At 40.4% G+C, this 18,742-nt stretch overlaps 1 protein-coding gene across 1 annotated transcript in view; it reads right to left on the bottom strand.

The window, feature by feature from the left end:
- LOC136874856 (protein takeout) overlaps nt 1–5,712 on the bottom strand; it is a 177,689-nt gene extending 171,977 nt beyond the window's left edge. Inside the window, exon 1 of the mRNA XM_067148538.2 lies at nt 5,585–5,712. The gene's annotated coding sequence lies outside the window, so the exon portion shown is untranslated. The remainder of the gene's footprint in view (nt 1–5,584) is intronic.
- Between the last annotated feature and the right edge of the window lie 13,030 nt (nt 5,713–18,742).

Below are 18,742 nucleotides of genomic sequence, written 5' to 3'. Positions count from 1 at the left end.
GCCCTCTCCAATATCATTTCATTTAATCTGTTAGTCATTAATCATTCCCCCAGAGGAGTGCGACAGACTTCGTCAGCCAGCACAATTCCTATCCTCGCCGCTAGATGGGGGCTTCATTCATCCCATTCCTAACCCGGTCAAATGACTGGAAACAGGCTGTGGATTTTCACTTCGAGAGTTCTTCACAAGACCAAGCACGCCACATTTGCACGCAACTTAACCCGCAGCTATCCGCCTTCACAGGCTCGTGATCTACGGTTTAAATTCGCCACCGTCGTGTTTTTGTGGTGTGTGCTAGATGCCATATAAATGATTTTTTATCATGCAGCAATCCGTAGCCGCTATAAATGACAGACCACAAATACGAGTATATCGATGAAGGCATTTGGAGAATACTGTGGTCACAATCCTTTACCCAAACATCTGTCCAAATTCTGGGTATACCATTGCGATGCCAGACTCAAAATCATCGGTTATAACTGTACTTGCGTAGGATAGTTCTTATTAATTATTATTAATAATGGTATTTACCGAGCTCGATAGCTGCAGTCGCTTAAGTGCGGCCAGTATCCAGTAATGGGAGATAGTGGGTTCGATCCCTACTGTCGCCAGCCCTGAAGATGGTTTTCCGTGGTTTTCCATTTTCACATCAGGCAAATGCCGGAGCTGTACCTTAATTAAGGCCACGGCCACTTCCTTCCAATTCCTAGGCTTTTCCTATCCCAGCGTCGCCATAAGACCTATCTGTGTCGGTGCGACGTAAAGCAAATAGCATAAAAAGTAATGTAATTGTTTTTACATCCCACTAACTACTTTTGTGACGGTTTTAGGAGACGCCTAGGTGCCGGATTTTGTCCCTCAGGAGTTCTTTTACTTGACAGTAAATCTACCCACACGAGGCTGACGTAATTGAGCACCTTCAAATACCACCGGACCGAGTCAGGATCGAACCTGCCAAGTTGGGGTCAGAAAGCCTCCGCCTCAACCGTCTGAGCCACTCTGCCCGTCAGGCTTGTTCTTGAAACAGTCAATAAGGTACTAATATTTTCAATACATAACATTCGATTTCCCACAGAGAAGGGGAAGACAATACGTACATTATTTTGTCAACCAATGTTGTTAAACATTTAATGTGCCTGTAACGTAAATAACGTACAAACTGAACTTTAAAACAAAACCAGAAAAACACTACTGTGGTCTACCGTGATCCATCTAGCTAATCATTTGTAATTTTATATTACTGCTATGGATTATTTAAAAATAAAGGATACTTTGGACAGAAGACCGTTAGAGGTCAAGGAGACATGATCTGGAGATAGACTGGCATAAATACACCCAAACTTTTACCATGGTCCCTATTATAAATATCGTGAACAAAGCTTGATTTTTTTATATTTAGATATAGGCAATGCCTGACTCTTCTCGCTCAACTGAAATTGAGGTAACTTAGGTGACTATCGACTATTCTAACATCCTGAAACCCAATGGCTTTAAAACACATTTTAAAAGCAATTTTACTGAGCCGGATAGATGCAGTCGCTTAAGTGTGGCCAGTATCCAGTATTCGGGAGATAGTGAGTTCGAACACCACTGTTGGCAGCCCTGAAGATGGTTTTGCGTGGTTTTCCATTTTCACACCAGCCAAATGCTGGAGCTGAACCTTAATTAAGGTAACGACCGCTTCCTTTCTACTCCTAGCCCTTTCCTGTTCTATTGTAGCCATAAGACCTATCTGTGTCGGTGCGACGCTAAGCAACTTAAAAAAGATAAGAGTACTTACTTTGTTTTTTTTTTTTATGGAATTTTATTATTTTCTGTGCCTAGCGTTAAAGTCATCGGCATTGTAAATTCAAGAGTGTAATTACTTTTAATCTGACAAATAGTTCTCGAGGAGATGGAATGTCTTCAAACATGCTTCATTCACCAACCGTGGGCCTTTCTACTCGAATTAATCGCTAATCAGTTACCCAAGGCACATGCTGCGCCTATTGACATACAGTGGCCCTTCACCTTCTTCTCTCACCTATTCGCTCTAATGTGCACGTAAATACACTATAATAACATTGTACGATTTAAAGTTAACGCGTCAGCTAATGCGTCAGCTAAGACACATTATTATCCTGACGGGTAATGTTCATCATTGCCCCCCTTATTTTGTACCTTTAGCACCTTTTGTTTGTTACTATAATGCTATTAACTTTGGATTAATATCGAATATTGGTTGAACGTGACGTTTTAAATCGTACAGTTCGTAGTGTATTAATGTACGTTAGAGCAGTGGTGTTATAACCCCAAAATCCAATTGTTTTACCTTTGTACCCCGGAAATACGAACAAATCGCGATTGTAACAGAAATAACAAATAATTGTTTCTAGATGCCTAATAATAATAATAATAATAATAATAATAATAATAATAATAATAATAATAATAATACTGGTGATGATGATCCGCAGCTTATCCGACTTGCTCAGGGTTCCTGTACGCACTGAAGCATGAACGAGTTATGACCGGTAATTTTAAGGCCGCATGCCCTTCCTGACACCGCGGGATTTTCGACTGAAAATCCCACCCCAGCAACACCAGGAATCAAACCTCGGTCGCCGGGAATTACGAGGTTTACATTGCCTAGCAACGATACATATACGAGTATAATTATTATATACTATGTACTATTATGTACTATATACACTGATACAAAGAAAACTGAAGCGAATAAGTGGGTTTGGAAACAAAAAAATTCAAACGAGCAATAAAAAGAAATGGCGTATGGCTTTTAGTGCCGGGAGTGTCCAAGGACAAGTTCGGCTCACCAGATGCAGGTCTTTTGATATGACGCCCGTAGGCGACCTGAGCGTCGTGATGAGTATGAAATGATGATGAAGACGACACGTACACCCAGCCCCCGTGTCAGCGAAATTAACCAATTATGGTTAAAATTCCCGACCCTGCCGGGAATCGAACCCGGGACCCCGGTGGCCAAAGGTCAGCACGCTAACCATTTAGCCGTGGAGCCGGACAAAAGAGCAATGCAGCAACATTTTTACATGCCTTGTGAATGGGATGTACAAATTGACACACACTTTAGAACGAATAGTGCGGAAAGGGGACTGTGTAGACAAAAACACTAAATCAAAACAAGATTTTATTGAAAATGGGCAGGCTCAATTCATTTTTGAATTGCTCACTGAAAGCAGTTAGAAGCTACGCTAAATTTGCGTACACCTTGAAACGACTCCGCATACCCCTAGTGGTAGGCCTACGCGTACCACTCTGAATACCACTGCGTTAGAGCGAATACCAAGTGGTCAGAAGGAGGGTGAAGAAATAGGCTCAGGATTCATTACGTAAAGCGTGTCTTGGCCGCCTGTGGCTAACGAATGAAACGCGTTCATAACATTCCATTTTTTCGAGAACTACTTGTTGGATTTGTAAAATAATCACACCTCTCAATTCATACTATCCATGACTCCAATGCCAGCTGTAGAAAACAATGTAGTTGCATTTAAAAACACATAGCTATCCTGCAAATATTGCAGTGCTGCACGTTCGATTCTGAGCCCCTTGATAACATTACTAAGAATAAAAACGGATTTTCGATAGATTTGGCGGTTTACGAGTTATTGGATATGAACATCTTTGTTGACTCACACTGTATACGTGGATTAATTTAGTTTTTCGGTGGAAGGAATTATGAACATACTGAATAGAAATAATCTCCATTTTAATTCCACTAATATCACGATGCATTTGAATGATAGCAGGAGACTGTTATCATCACTGATCACATGAATCAAATATATCATTATTGCAAATTTTACTCTCTTAAAGTCTAATTTATCATAACTACATTATAACGAAGTGTAATTTTATACGCGTCTTTCCATTTTCTTGTTCACTTAACTAACAGCACGAATACAACTCATCTTTTAGTCATCCTTTAACTTCCTTTCGGAATTTTTTTTTTTTTTTTGCTAGTTGCTTTACGTCGCACCGACACAGATAGGTCTTATGGCGACGATGGGATAGGAAAGGCCTAAGAATGGGAAGGAAACGGCCGTGGCCTTAATTAAGGTACATCCCCAGCATTTGCTTGGTGTGAAAATGGGAAACCACGGAAAACCATCTTCAGGGCTGCCGACAGTGGGATTCGAACCCACTATCTCCCAGATGTGAGCTCACAGCTCTTTCGGAATTTGTTGTTATCTGTTTTGAAACAGGTGCTTTATAAGTTGCTAGCGTTTAGAAGGTACAGTACATAAACTGGTTTGGACAGCTATCTCTACAGTCTGGATTTATTTGTGTCCTATGTAGAAGTAAATATTCTTAAGAACACTGTTGTTGTATGTTCGGTATTCAGCCCGAAGGCTGGTTTGATCCTCTACAGCTCCACCAACAGCTGTCACAGATAGCCTAGGTGTCACTGAAGAGGCATACTAGGGAAATGAGGAGTGAGTTAGTTTCCCGTTGCTTCCACTTCAAGTAATACTGTAGTGACCGAGAGAGTTGGCTGTGGTGTACGGGTTGTGTAGCTGTCAGCTTGTATTCGGGAGACGATGGGTTTGAGCCCTGAAGATGGCTTACCCTGGGTTCCCATTTTCACATCAGGCAATTACTGCACCTCAGTTAAGGCCACGGTCGCTTCCTCCCTAAACCTAGTGATTTCCTATACCATTATCGTTGAAAAGCTATCTCAGTTACTGCAACATTAAACTGCTAGGGGGGGAAAAAAAAGAAGGCTACAGTATAGTGGGAAAAGCGTGGAAACTCCTCTTCACGACTGCTTACGATTAGAGGGCGAATCGACTATCTTCAGAATACAAGCTTACAGCTACACGAACCATACCACGGAGTCAACTCATCGGCAGGAATTGTGTTATTCGCACCGCTCACACTTCAGCCACTTTCATACCGTCAACGGCAAAGATCAGACTGAGATGAAAGTACTGTAATAAAACTTAGTTTAGCCCACGAGGAGTTTGTAAACACTATATGTCACCAGATATAGATTCTGAACTTCCGTCACAACCAGGCGTGATAGCCAAGTGACATAATTGCTAGTTTCTCATCAACGCGGCCGATGTTCTTTTCTTTCTTTTTCAATTTGCTTTAGGTCGCACCGACACAGATACAGTAGGTCTTACGGCGACGATGGAATAGGAAAGGCGTAGGAGTCGGAAGGAAGCGGCCGTTGCCTTAAATAAAGTACAGCCACACCACTTGCCTGGTGTGAAAATGGGAGACCACGGAAAACCATATTCAGGGCTGGCGACAGTGGGGTTCGAACCCACTATCTCCCGGATGCAAGCTCACAGCTGCGCGCTCCTAAACGCACGGCCGGTCGCTGTTCGAATTGCCGCCAGTAATTTTGGAAATGAAAAGTCACATCCTCATGGTTTGGATTCCGCGTAAAAAGGAGGTGACGTGGTTAAGATCACCATTGAACAATCACGTAAAACTACAAGTTTGCTTGCTTTACCGTTACAAAAATTCAGACATGCTGTGTCACACATTTTGATCAATTTCTGTGGGAGTTAGACAAGTTCAATAATTAGAGAGCCGCTCCGGTACAAGGATCTCTTACCTGCACCTACAACTCCTCTCTGTTGACACTCTGGCGGGCGACTGACTGACTGCTCTGCCAGTCTGGTCAAGGTTTACATGTTCTCAGCTGAAGTTGCTCCTCGCAGGCATCCAGTTACTGGTTATTATGTTTGGAATTGCGAAGGTTGAAACTTTGCTTGTATATTACCTAATTATATTCAACTAGCTGATGCACCCGTGGTTTTCTAACTGAAGTCAGCATAGGTCATTACAGAAACGTCAGTAGGAATGTAACGATTGAAAGCAATAATGTCATATAGTACTCGATCAAATGAAAAACCGCACATTTTCTCACCTTTAACAAACAGTACTACGGTGATACGGATGTTGATTCCCATAGGGAATCTGAAATCCTTGTTCCGAATGAGTAAATTTATAATACCAATATAAATGGTCCGTTATTAGACATTATACATTTTCCAGCTAACTCATTCTTGGTTGCCAGCGTTTCGCCCCCGTGTGATAGGCTGGGCTCATCAGTTGGTACCAATGTGTTAGCTGGAAAATTTATAATGTCCAATAACGGACCATTTATATTGACAGTACTACGGTGCCGATCTGACAGTCCAAAGTCCCAGTGCTGCAATAACCAGGTCGCAGATAGCCGTGAACACTCCGCTGCCACTATCTATGTAGGTATGCACACTGCTCATTCCAATCAGTGCCACAGAGTAGGGATTGAATAGCTTGAATGCTATGATGAACCAGTGCGTTACGTACCAGTAGTATCAGAAAATGTATGAGCCAGAGGAATGGCATGCTAAAGAAGAAAGTTATCTAACTCCCCAGCTACTTCCCGCCAATATTCAGGCAGGCTGTTATACACGGTACGACTGGACGAGTTGGCCGTGCGGTTAGGGGCACGCAGCTGTGAGCTTGTATCCGGGAGACAGTGGGTTCGAATCCTACTGTTGGCAGTCCTAAACATGGATTTCTGTGGTTTCCCATTTTCACACCAGGAAAATGCAGGGGCTGTACCTTAATTAAGGCCACATCACAACAAACAATGGTCATTGTAATGTTATTGTTGATCAATTTTATGAGCTTTCTATATTGTGGGCCTTCACATTTAGTTTTCTTTCGACTATGTGATATTGGGGCGTCTTATAAAAATATTTAAAGCGTAGACTATAGTTTCTTTTTCCCGACTACGCATACTGATTTTCATTAAATTCTGTTCGCCCATTTTCTCGTGACTCGGCGCCGATATGGACTTAAGCAACGAAAATCCAAATTCATGACTATCTCTGTTATCATAGCCGGTACGGCAAAAATGTATAAGACATAAAAAATCGAAAATTTAATACTATATGACTTTAGTTATGTAGTATTTACCGACAGGCCCACTAATAACATAAATATTTAAGAGTTACATGTTAGGCCCTGCCCTAAACTACCATTTCACTCCGCGTGAATAAAATTATTTATAGCCTAGATTGTAGCGACTTTGAATACCGATTTTCATGAAATTCTCTTTAGCCGTTTTCTAGTGATGCGTGTACATACATACATACATACATACATACATATATACATACATACATACATAGTAGTATAATAAGCGGGTTCTGCGGCCTCCCCCCCGCGGGAAATTTGAATTCTGGCGGGAAATTTGAATTTTGGCGGGAAATTTGAATTTTGGCGCGAGATTTGAATTTGTAAACAAAGCCACGTGCTATTTGACAGCTGTCATCGACAACAACGCATCGCTAACCTCACTGCTGCCATCTTGACGGGCCTAAACCTCAGTAGTGCCAACTTAACCTAACTAGCGCGAGGTAAACAAGTCACGTGTTTTTTGACAGCCACGTGCTTTTTGACAGACAACAACGCATCGCTAACCTCAGTACTGCCATCTTGACGGGCCTAAACCTCAGTAGTACCAACTTAACCTAACTAGCGCGTGGTAAACAAAGCCACGTGTTTTTGACAGCCACGTGCTTTTTGACAGACAACAACGCATCGCTAACCTCAGTACTGCCATCTTGACGGGCCTAAAGCTCAGTAGTACCAACTTAACCTAACTAGCGCGTGGTAAACAAAGCCACGTGTTTTTTTGACAGCTGTCATCCGCCATCTTTAAACCACAGAGCACTGTGCTGCCCTTTTTATCGTAGTAGATGTAAAATTCGTCACCTGTCATCGGCAGTGCTACAATCTTGGCGGGCCTAAACCTTAGTGCTACCAACTTAACCTCACTAGCGTGAGATAAACAAATCCACGTGCTTTTTGACAGCTGTCACCAGCCATCTTTAATCTATAGAGCACAGTGCTGCCCTCTTTAGCTACTTACCTTTGAAATGTGGTGGCGGATAATTTGAAAAATGCTTTTTGACAGCAGCCATCTTGCATCGCAAACCTCAGTGCAGCCCTCTTTAGCTAGATACCTGTGGTGGCAGACAATTCTACGTGACAGCAGCCATCTTTGAGCACAGTGCTGCCCCTCTTTGTGGCGGCGGGAAATTCCAAGTGCTCTTGTTTGGAAACAAATTCACGTGCTATTTTCTGACAGCTGTCATCCGCCATCTTGCATAACAAACCTCAGTGCTACACTCTTTAGCTAGATACCTTTGAAATGTGGTGGCGGCAAATTCTACATGCTCTTGTTTGGAAACAAACCTATGCGCTTTTTTGACAGCTATCATCCGCCATCTTTAATCCAGAGAGCACCGTGCTGCCCTCTTTAGCTACTTACCTTTGAAATGTGGTGGCGGCAAATTCTACGTGCTCTTTTTTTGGAAACAAACCCATGCGCTTTTCTGACAGCTGTCATCCGCCATCTTTAATCCAGAGAGAACAGTGCTGCACTCTTTAGTTGAAATGTGATGGCGGCAAATTCCACGTGCTCTTGTTTGGAAACAAACCTATACGCTTTTTTGACAGCTATCATCCGCCATCTTTAATCCAGAGAGCACCGTGCCGCCCTCTTTAGCTACTTACCTTTGAAATGTGGTGGCGGAAAATTCTACGTGCTCTTGTTTGGAAACAAACCCATGTGCTTTTCTGACAGCTGTCATCCACCATCTTTAATCCAGAGAGAACAGTGCCACACTCTTTAGTTGAAATGTGGTGGCGGCAAATTCCACGTGCTCTTGTTTGGAAACAAATTCTACGCGCTCTTCAGCTGTCAACCACCATCTTTAATCAAGAGAGCACCGTGCTGCCCTCTTTGTGGTGGCGGATAATTTGAAAAATTCTTTTCGACAAGCAGCCATCTTTAATCCAGAGAGAACAGTGCTGCCCTCTTTAGCTATATACCTTCGAGGCGGTTAATTTGATAAATTCTATTTAACAAGCTGCCATCTTTAATGAAAAGAGCATCGTGGTGCTATCTTGCGGGTAAATTTTACGTCACAGCTGTCATCCACCATCTTGCATTGCTAACCTTAGTGCTACCCTCTTTAGCTACTTACCTTTGAAAAAAAATCTATTTGACAAGCTGTCACCCGCCATCTTGCATCGCAAACCTCAGTGTTGCACTCTATGTGGTGGCGAATAATTTGAAAAAATCTTTTTGACAAGCAGCCATCTTTAATCAACAGAGCACCGTGCTGCCATCTTTAGCTACCGCCATCTTACATCGCTTACCTCGCTGCTGCACTCTTTAGTTGAAATGTGGTGGCGGTAAATTCGAACAAGTTTAATCACGCATCGGGAAAGCTAGAGTAAGCACGTGCTGCAGTGATGACGTCATCATGCATGTTTAGACTTCTCCGTTTTCTTAAGAGTAAGTCGGTGTAAAGGAATGTGGTAGTGGTAAATTCGAACAAGTTTAAACATGCATCGGGAAAGCTAGAGTAAGCACGTGCTGTTGTGATGACGTCATTGTGCATGTTTAGACCTGATCGTTTTTTTTAAGAGTAAGTCGGTGTAAAGCAATGCATTAAGTACAACATTTTTTGAATGCGATCAAATATTTATTTACAAATGTACTACAACAGTGTTCGTTTTTGCTGCTGACAAGGTTGGTGTGCTTCTTAACAACGTATGCTTCTGAAATGCCTCCTGCAATATTCATATTAAACAAAACATTTAGAAATATATTATACTAAGTATGTTATGCTTTCGTGTCCTCCTAGTCCGAAAGGACCGGGCAACCCGTTGAACCTCCTTCGTGCTAGGGATTGGGGCTTGCAATTGTTCCCCATGAACGAAGAATTCCCAGTAAGCGCGAGTCATAAGCTCGCGTTGATTACGTCCCTGCCCTTTGTACACACCGCCCGTCGCTACTACCGATTGAATGATTTAGTGAGGTCTTCGGACCGGTGCGCGGGATCTGCTTCGCGCAGTTTCCGATGTGTCTGGAAAGATGACCAAACTTGATTATTTAGAGGCAGAGAAGATCATATACTTCTTACCTTGCTGTTATTCCTTTTCGGAATCATCATCATCATCATCATGAGGTACTAGAGAAAGTTCATTCATACACTGTGTACAGTGTTCAGTCCTCGGATTTGGTCCATCCCAATCATCATCACCATTTTCTCCTCGATGCTTGTAATGTCGTTCACAAGTTCTGCATAATGCTACTTCGATCGACATCTTACTGTGTAGAGGAAGGATGTCACAAAAATTATGTACGTAAGAGGCAGCGTACGTATATAAAAATCCTGGTGGTAAGTATTGAATAAGATGTTTCGGCATCGACGATCTATGTTTATAGAACATCTTAATAGCCTCACTCACTCGTGAAACATAAATAAGATGTTGCGTATGAGCATGCAAACAGCATGCACATTTACAGTTTTGTTCCATAGCGTACGATGTCGAAGCACACACTAATGAAAATGATAAAGATCTATTCTTATTTATAGTCTCGTAACAATATTCGTTAGCGGATGGTAAGTAACATCACTCATATGAATAATAAGACAATAGGCTGCTGTGTTAGCAGGAATGTTTTCAGATGTTTCAAATTCTAAACGAATATCAACTGGAGATTCTTTTATAGATTCTTCATGATAAGAGCAGTCTATAACTACAATCGGTGCTTTATTTTTAAATTCTTGAGGTGTAAATAGCGGACGATCTTCTTTCTGATAATACGATGATTGAAATTTACAAAACATGTCATAGAGCATCCCAAACTTATTTTTCTCAAAGTTAATGTCGATGTTTTCGTAGGGATACGTAATTCCGTTGAGATATAGTCTAACGTGTCTTAATTTACAGTGATCAAACAGTGAGCTATCTTTTTCGTGATTGAATTTACGATTAGTTTGAAATCCAAAAATAATGTACAAGGGCTTCTCAGTAAAACGTGATGTTTTAACAGCCCAGCTATGCTTGTTTGTGGGTGGTAACACAGAATATTCATGCAGCTCCCAACTTCTAAAACGTATAGGTAATGGTGTATCATTTTCTACAATCTTGAGCAATCGAAGTTTTTCACGATCAGATAAGGTTACATGTGGAATCCGCCACAGTATACGATGCAGTGTTATTTTCGATTCTACAGGTGTTTCTACTGCTTTAAGAGAATTGTAATCACTTCGATCACGGATTAGAATAAGCTCTTGTTTTGCGTTGATTATAATACGTGTAAAGTCTTCTGCGAATCCAAAAATATGTTTCAGTGATAACATACCCGTAAAAGTTCCATCCTCATTAATCATCCAGTTGTTAGTAGCTTTTGGACACCATCCAGCCATCCGCAAAAGATTACTTTCTTCGTCACAGAAAGAAGGGTAGAGTTTCATTGCACTTGTAATATCAACATTCTTCGTTCGATCTATTTCAACATTATTTACTTCATATCGCGCTTCAGAAAAGAGAAAAGCTAGAGCATGGTTGTTTAGTTGTGAAGTGCTTGGTCCACTTCCATCAGACTTTTCTAATCGTCCTTCAATATAGAGGTATCTTTCGTGTGGTAAGGTGTAAACATCTTGTTGATTAATAATAAAATGAATTTCATCGTTGTTATTTAATCCAAACGTAAAAGGTTGATAGGAATGAAGCTCACTTCGTACTACACTTTCACGACTTTCTACTGTATTCGTAATGTCTAGCATTTCTTCCATTCTGTTGTAGTAGTGTATATCCTAAATCTTGGAGTATCTGCTTAATGGGTATCTGTTAACTCGATGAGTCTCTGCACACATGTAGTATGTCTTCGGAATGTACACCGTGTTTTATAGATGGTTTTCATACTGGTTTAAGGTGTAGTTTGTAAGCTACGTACGCGTGCTGATCTAAATGAATAAGCTGATTATGTTTATTTACAAGTCTAAGAGTAATGTTTCTAATGTGTTTTACAGACACAGGATGATAAAGAACAACTGCTGGTTTCTCACAAATAGTATATCCACGTTCCTCTGTAACAATAAAATCGTGCAGGACGTGCGAAGTTTGTAGATTACTATTCAAGTCTGTAATAATATTACAAGTAATGTTCACATTATAATCATCGAAGAGTTTTATAGGTTGATCAGACTCGTAACGTACGTTCGGTAGGAGCTCCCTCGATGAAAATCCAAGCAGTGGTCCAATCGAATCAGGTTGTGATTTGAAGTCAATCTTAAATGATGATTCAATAACACATTTATGTGTAATGTTGCTTATAGTGATTGAGAATTTGTAATTATGATTACTAAAACTATCTTCCCCAAACTGATCAATTAACGTACTTTCAATATAGTCGTGAATATCGTCTACTGTATAACTACCTGAGGGTAGTGTTAGCACAACTCATCGTAATAGAACTTGTTTACACCATCACGCACATTATAGATTTTATTGTAGCTTTCAAACGATACTAGTCCAAGACTATGCGGCTGATAGCTAAGTTCGATTGGTGGATTAAAATAGACGGTTGTTTCAAGCCCTTCTCCACGTACAGCAAACGTTCTTTCACTGTTCGTCATCACGTAGACACTAATGCACTTTCTCTACTGTCTGGGTTTGATATAAGAACATAAGACATAATCGTCCGCACATGCGTGTATTAAAGTTTTGCACACGGTTTTTATTGTAAACAATGTCCGCACTGCTTCCGAAATAACGTATGAGCTCAAATGGAGGAGGTAAGTCTCCATAGCTATCAAAATACCATACTTTAGATTTACGTTTTACATAAGCAACGTAATGAGTTCCAGGTCCACGACTGTCGTCCAAGTTAATTACGGCACTTTCACGTTCACGTGGGCGTGCTGGTAGTTGATCGCGCATATACACTCCTCGAAAATAATGAATTCCTAGTTGTTTAGCAAACGTAAAAACTTCGTCATGCGTTAGAGCTCGATATGGCAGTGCATTCAGTAGACGTTTTTTGGAGAAATGTAGATACCAAGCCCTTTCTTGTATGGCGCTAGCTTCATGTTCATACCTTTGCCTCGTAACGCAATTGCCTCCATCGTCTTGTTATGACGTTCACTCTCTTTCAACTGTTGTTTCGCTTCTTCTACAGCTTTGACAGTTCTCGCTACAGCACTAGCACCACCTAGCAATGACCCTAAAGCTGCTAAGCCAGCAAACAGCGCAGGAAGAAATCCTCCTCGTTTTGGTACAGGAATAATTCGTGCACGTTTACTAAATATTGCTCTGCACTTTGGAGAAATTCTCGCTCTTGCTGCGCGTAACGCTTTAGTAATAGCTACACGAGGATTGTATTCCCCTCGAATAGCTTTTTGCGCAGCCTTTATAACATCTTTCCATCCAACAGTTTTTACTTTCTTCTTCTTCTTCTTCATGTCGTTTGGATATCGTTGTTTTACCATACTGGACACGACTTTACTAGTCAAGAGCAAATCATAAACTAACCGTTACCTCTTGTTTCGTTTAATATATATATTACTATTACGTACTTCATGATTCAGTTATCATGAAGATTATAAAGCAGCAAGACACGCTACCTGTTACCGACATTGTACCACATCTCTTACCTAGTTCTAGTACAACTACAGGAAAACGTCATGGAACGTTGTTTCCTTTTACTGTTCGATGTATTATATCAGGCCCGTCGGGATGCGGGAAAACAAATCTTTTACTCACACTTATTACTTCTGTAAATGGTGTACGCTTCGAGAATATTTACGTTTTCGCAAAGTCACTCTATCAGCCGCTATATACTATTCTACAAACTGTAATGCACGATCTAGTTAAAGATGGAATAAGATATTTTAAATTTAATTCGCATGAGCAAGTACCATCACCAGACGATGTGCTTCCTAATTCTCTTATGATCTTTGATGATGTCGCAACAGAACAGCAAAACGTTATTCGTGCATTCTTTAGTATGGGTCGGCATAAATATGTTGATTGCATCTATTTGTGCCAAACCTATTCTCGTGTGCCTAAGCAGTTGATACGCGACAACGCAAATGTTATTGTGCTTTTTCGGCAAGATGAGCGCAACATGCGACATGTGTATAACGATCATGTTAACACTGATATGACATTCGATGACTTTAAATGTATGTGTGCTAAATGTTGGTCATTACAACGTTACAGCTTTTTAGTTATTGATAAAGAAAGTGATGTACAGCATGGACGATATCGCATGGGTTTCGATCATTTTATATGCATTAACACAGAATTACAGTAACTACTTGATTAAAAACCATCATCATGTTAACATCTAGCAAGGAGATCACAAAACATATCATCCAAGCTCGAAACAATATTCGACGGAAATTTAAGGAGCTTAAACGTATTCAAGCAGACACGGATTTATTTTTTAAAACACAACTAAGTACACCACTCAAAAAAATTTTTAATTCTACTTCATTACCGCAGTCTACTTCAAGTTTTGCTTCTATGCAAACATCATATCATAAAGAGAAGCATGCAGAAGAAAAGCACGAACAAGATAAGGAAGAGAAGAAGCAGGATGTAGATCAAGAAGAGGAAGATAAAGAAGAAGAAGAAGAAGAAGAAGAAGAAGAAGAAGAAGAAGAAGAAGAAGAAGAAGAAGAAGAAGAACTTAATGATACATCACCATCTAAGCGTGTTGAGTTTTTAACTACAGATGTTATTGCTGAAACACCTACTACATCGACGCAAAATCTACCATCTTTGTCTGAGGTTATGATTACACCAGAGTATCGCAATCAGTTTAGAACTTTTATTCAAGATACCTATGGATCTCTCTTTGCACCTTATATAGAAAAACTTTTTACAGGACAAACTGACACCACCTACGGTATTCGCTACGAAGATGACTGTTTCCGGATAGGAAATTCAAATGTTAAGATTAATAACAACAAACTCATTGTAAAAGGTGTTACCTATAAACCCACGAAGGGACTCTTAGAACTTCTTTTCTCACGAATACCTGACAAGGATATAATTTTACAAGATGATCTTAAAAAATATAAAGCAATACTTTTTGCTACTGATGCAACACGACGTAATTACAAGAGAACAGAAGCTGTAAATGCGAATAAGAGTTACAAGTATCGTGAGTTTATTTCTAAGCTGTTTCCGACTGCACGTAGTCTTGATGTTATCTACAAGCCTTTGCTGCCGTATGTGGATGTAAGATACTGGAATGACCCAAACTTACTCGTTGAACGATTACAACTTTTAAGAGCATCGCAAGAGGCTGGTCACACTGGTCACGGATCAGAAATTCTAGAAATAGAAATAGAACTACGTTATGCCGGTATTATTTTGTAATGGCTCGTCAAGAGAAGATCTCACTTGTAAAGGTAAACATCGCACATGAGTTACATAAACCAGCACGTCGCACCTACTGTCGCAGACGCGTTATTACACGAGGAAAAGATGATCTCTGGCAAGCAGACTTAGTAGAAATGATTCCATATGCCTCTAGTAATAAGGGGTATAAGTATCTACTTACTGTTATCGATGTGTACTCGAAGTTTGCTTTTGCACAACCCGTACGTTCTAAAACAGCAGCTCAAGTTAAAGAAGCATTTAAACATATTGTTGAAGAATCGAAACGCTGCCCAAGGCTTCTTCAAACTGATCAAGGCAGAGAGTTTTACAACAAGGATTTTTCTTCTTACCTCAAGTTACTTGGCATTCAACACTACTCTACGTTCAGCAATCTCAAGGCAAGTGTTGTAGAACGCTTTAATCGTACACTCAAAACAATGATGTGGCGAGAATTTACAGCGCAAGGTTCATATCGTTGGATTGACCTGCTACCTAGACTTTTATCTACCTACAACGATACACCTCATCGCACTATCGGAACAAAGCCACGTCTTGTTACAAAGAATACACCTCGTATAAATGCTATTCATCTTGTAATTAAAACAGCTGATCCACGTCGCCATCGCTTTAAAGAAGGTGATTTTGTTCGCATCAGCAAACACAAGTCTATCTTTGCAAAAGGATACACACCTAACTGGAGCACTGAAATTTTTCAAATCAGAAGTGTTAAGCTTACTAATCCAGTTACGTATTTACTTCGCGATCTCAGAGGACAGCCTATTGAAGGAGGATTCTACATCGAAGAACTGCAGAAAACAAAATATCCTGATCACTATTTAGTTGAACGAGTTATTCGACGTCGTGGCAATAAACTGTATGTTAAATGGCTTGGTTTTAATAACAGCTTTAATTCATGGATTAATAAAGAGGATGTACTTTGAATCTTATGTGTGTTTTCTTTTAATCCTCTACGTTTCCTTTCTTCTAAGTCACTAGGACATGCTGTAGGATTAAACAACACCTGTAATATGTTTTGACAATTCATATTTATTTTAGAATATATATATATACATTTTTATCCTTTGTTTATTTTACGGTCTTTGTCACTCAGTTTTCGTTTTATTACATCAACAACGACAAGTGCTGCTATATTCTTCTGAGCAGCTAAAGCACTAGGTAATAACACACACACACACAGCATAACTTTACGAAGCAGATTTTAACAGCTACACGACATACTCTATGCAGGCAGCATGTAACTACATGTCAGGCGAATGTGTTCTAGGGCCGCAGGGGAGATGAAGCACGAAGAAAAGAAGATCAATCAATCTATTGATGAGTCCACGCCCAACATGCTTCCTCATCTTTCTCCCAGCACGTTTCTTCACCTTTTCCTTGTTTACTCTCTCCACAGCCATGATAAGTGTTTATAAGCGAAGACAACTCGTTAGTTTTAGGTCCGTGATACTGTTTAATTAGTTGACATGTACGGCACTGTCTCACAGAAGGTCTTCTACCTAAACTCACGTGTTCATGATGTAAACTACACGTTTGAAGCTCTGACAAAACAGGATCTTGAGTCCACTCACGAGGCACCTTATCCCAAATCTTCTTTACAGCATTCGCAGCTACATTAACCAAAAATTCCTTTGGTAATGCATTTAACTCTTCTTCAGTAAAAGTGTTTAGTTTCTTTTTGCTTGCATAAAACTTTACGATCGCCTTTTCAACTGCGTTACACTTAGTATCTGTTAGAAATGACATGATGTCTTTACTCTAAAAATGTTTCTTTTACACTAAGGTTATTTCGACACTGCAGTTTACATATGTTGTTCAATTCCCGGCATGCACTGCAACACAACCAATCAAAGAGCATGCATACATGTTGTAAAGACTGTTTACTTGTTTCTCTACTATGCTCTTTCGGAAGAGTTTTAAATGATGGGCACCCCAATTCATGCATGTCGATAACTTCACACGATGATGGTAGAAAATCACGCAACCATTCCTTCTTTTCACAACCCTTTAAAAGAACAAGATATGCTCTTGACAAATGTGCATTCATTATTAAAGGTAGAAAACGATAAGGTATTCCTTTTTCTTCCCACTTCAAACCTAAATATTTCAATCCACTGAGTCTGCTTTTTATCTTCATCTGTTTGCAAACAGTAAGGGAATGGTGGACTAAATACTAAACTAACAAGTTTTGGTGCCCACAACACACTGCAATCTAACACAGCCACCTCTTTAAACACACATTTGTTTCCGTTTACTTTAAAGCCTTGCACATCAACTATTAATGTTTTCGTCATGTTTGCACTCCACTCTCTATCACTGTTTCTCGAAGACTAAAGCTTTTAGTCAACGAACGGGTTTAAACATGCACAATAACGTCATCACTACAGCACATGCAAACTCTTGTTTTTATGATGCATACTTATTGCATTCCTTTACACCGACTTACTCTTAAGAAAACGGAGAAGTCTAAACATGCATGATGACGCCATCACTGCAGCACGTGCTTACTCTAGTTTTCCCGATGCGTGATTAAACTTGTTCGAATTTACCGCCACCACATTTCAACTAAAGAGTGCAGCAGCGAGGTAAGCGATGTAAGATGGCGGTAGCTAAAGATGGCAGCACGGTGCTCTGTTGATTAAAGATGGCCGCTTGTCAAAAAGATTTTTTCAAATTATTCGCCACCACATAGAGTGCAGCACTGAGGTTTGCGATGCAAGATGGCGGGTGACAGCTTGTCAAATAGATTTTTTTTTCAAAGGTAAGTAGCTAAAGAGGGTAGCACTGAGGTTAGCAATGCAAGATGGTGGATGACAGCTGTGACGTAAAATTTACCCGCAAGATAGCACCACGATGCTCTTTTCATTAAAGATGGCAGCTTGTTAAATAGAATTTATCAAATTAACCGCCTCGAAGGTAAATAGCTAAAGAGGGCAGCACTGTTCTCTCTGGATTAAAGATGGCTGCTTGTCGAAAAGAATTTTTCAAATTAACCGCCTCAAAGGTAAGTAGCTAAAGAGGGCAGCACTGTTCTCTCTGGATTAAAGATGGCTGCTTGTCGAAAAGAATTTTTCAAATTATCCGCCACCACAAAGAGGGCAGCACGGTGCTCTCTTGATTAAAGATGGTGGTTGACAGCTGAAGAGCGCGTAGAATTTGTTTCCAAACAAGAGCACGTGGAATTTGCCGCCACCACATTTCAACTAAAGAGTGCGGCACTGTTCTCTCTGGATTAAAGATGGTGGATGACAGCTGTCAGAAAAGCGCATAGGTTTGTTTCCAAACAAGAGCACGTGGAATTTGCCACCACCACATTTCAACTAAAGAGTGCAGCACTGTTCTCTCTGGATTAAAGATGGTAGATGACAGCTGTCAGAAAAGCACATTGGTTTGTTTCCAAACAAGAGCACGTGGAATTTGCCGCCACCACATTTCAACTAAAGAGTGCAGCACTGTTCTCTCTGGATTAAAGATGGTGGATGACAGCTGTCAGAAAAGCACA

The sequence above is a fragment of the Anabrus simplex genome, chromosome 5, assembly GCF_040414725.1.
Source record: "Anabrus simplex isolate iqAnaSimp1 chromosome 5, ASM4041472v1, whole genome shotgun sequence".
NCBI classification, from domain to species: Eukaryota; Metazoa; Arthropoda; class Insecta; order Orthoptera; family Tettigoniidae; genus Anabrus; species Anabrus simplex.
Note: the sequence above shows the minus strand (reverse complement) of the source record. Positions and strands in the feature narration are given on the sequence as shown.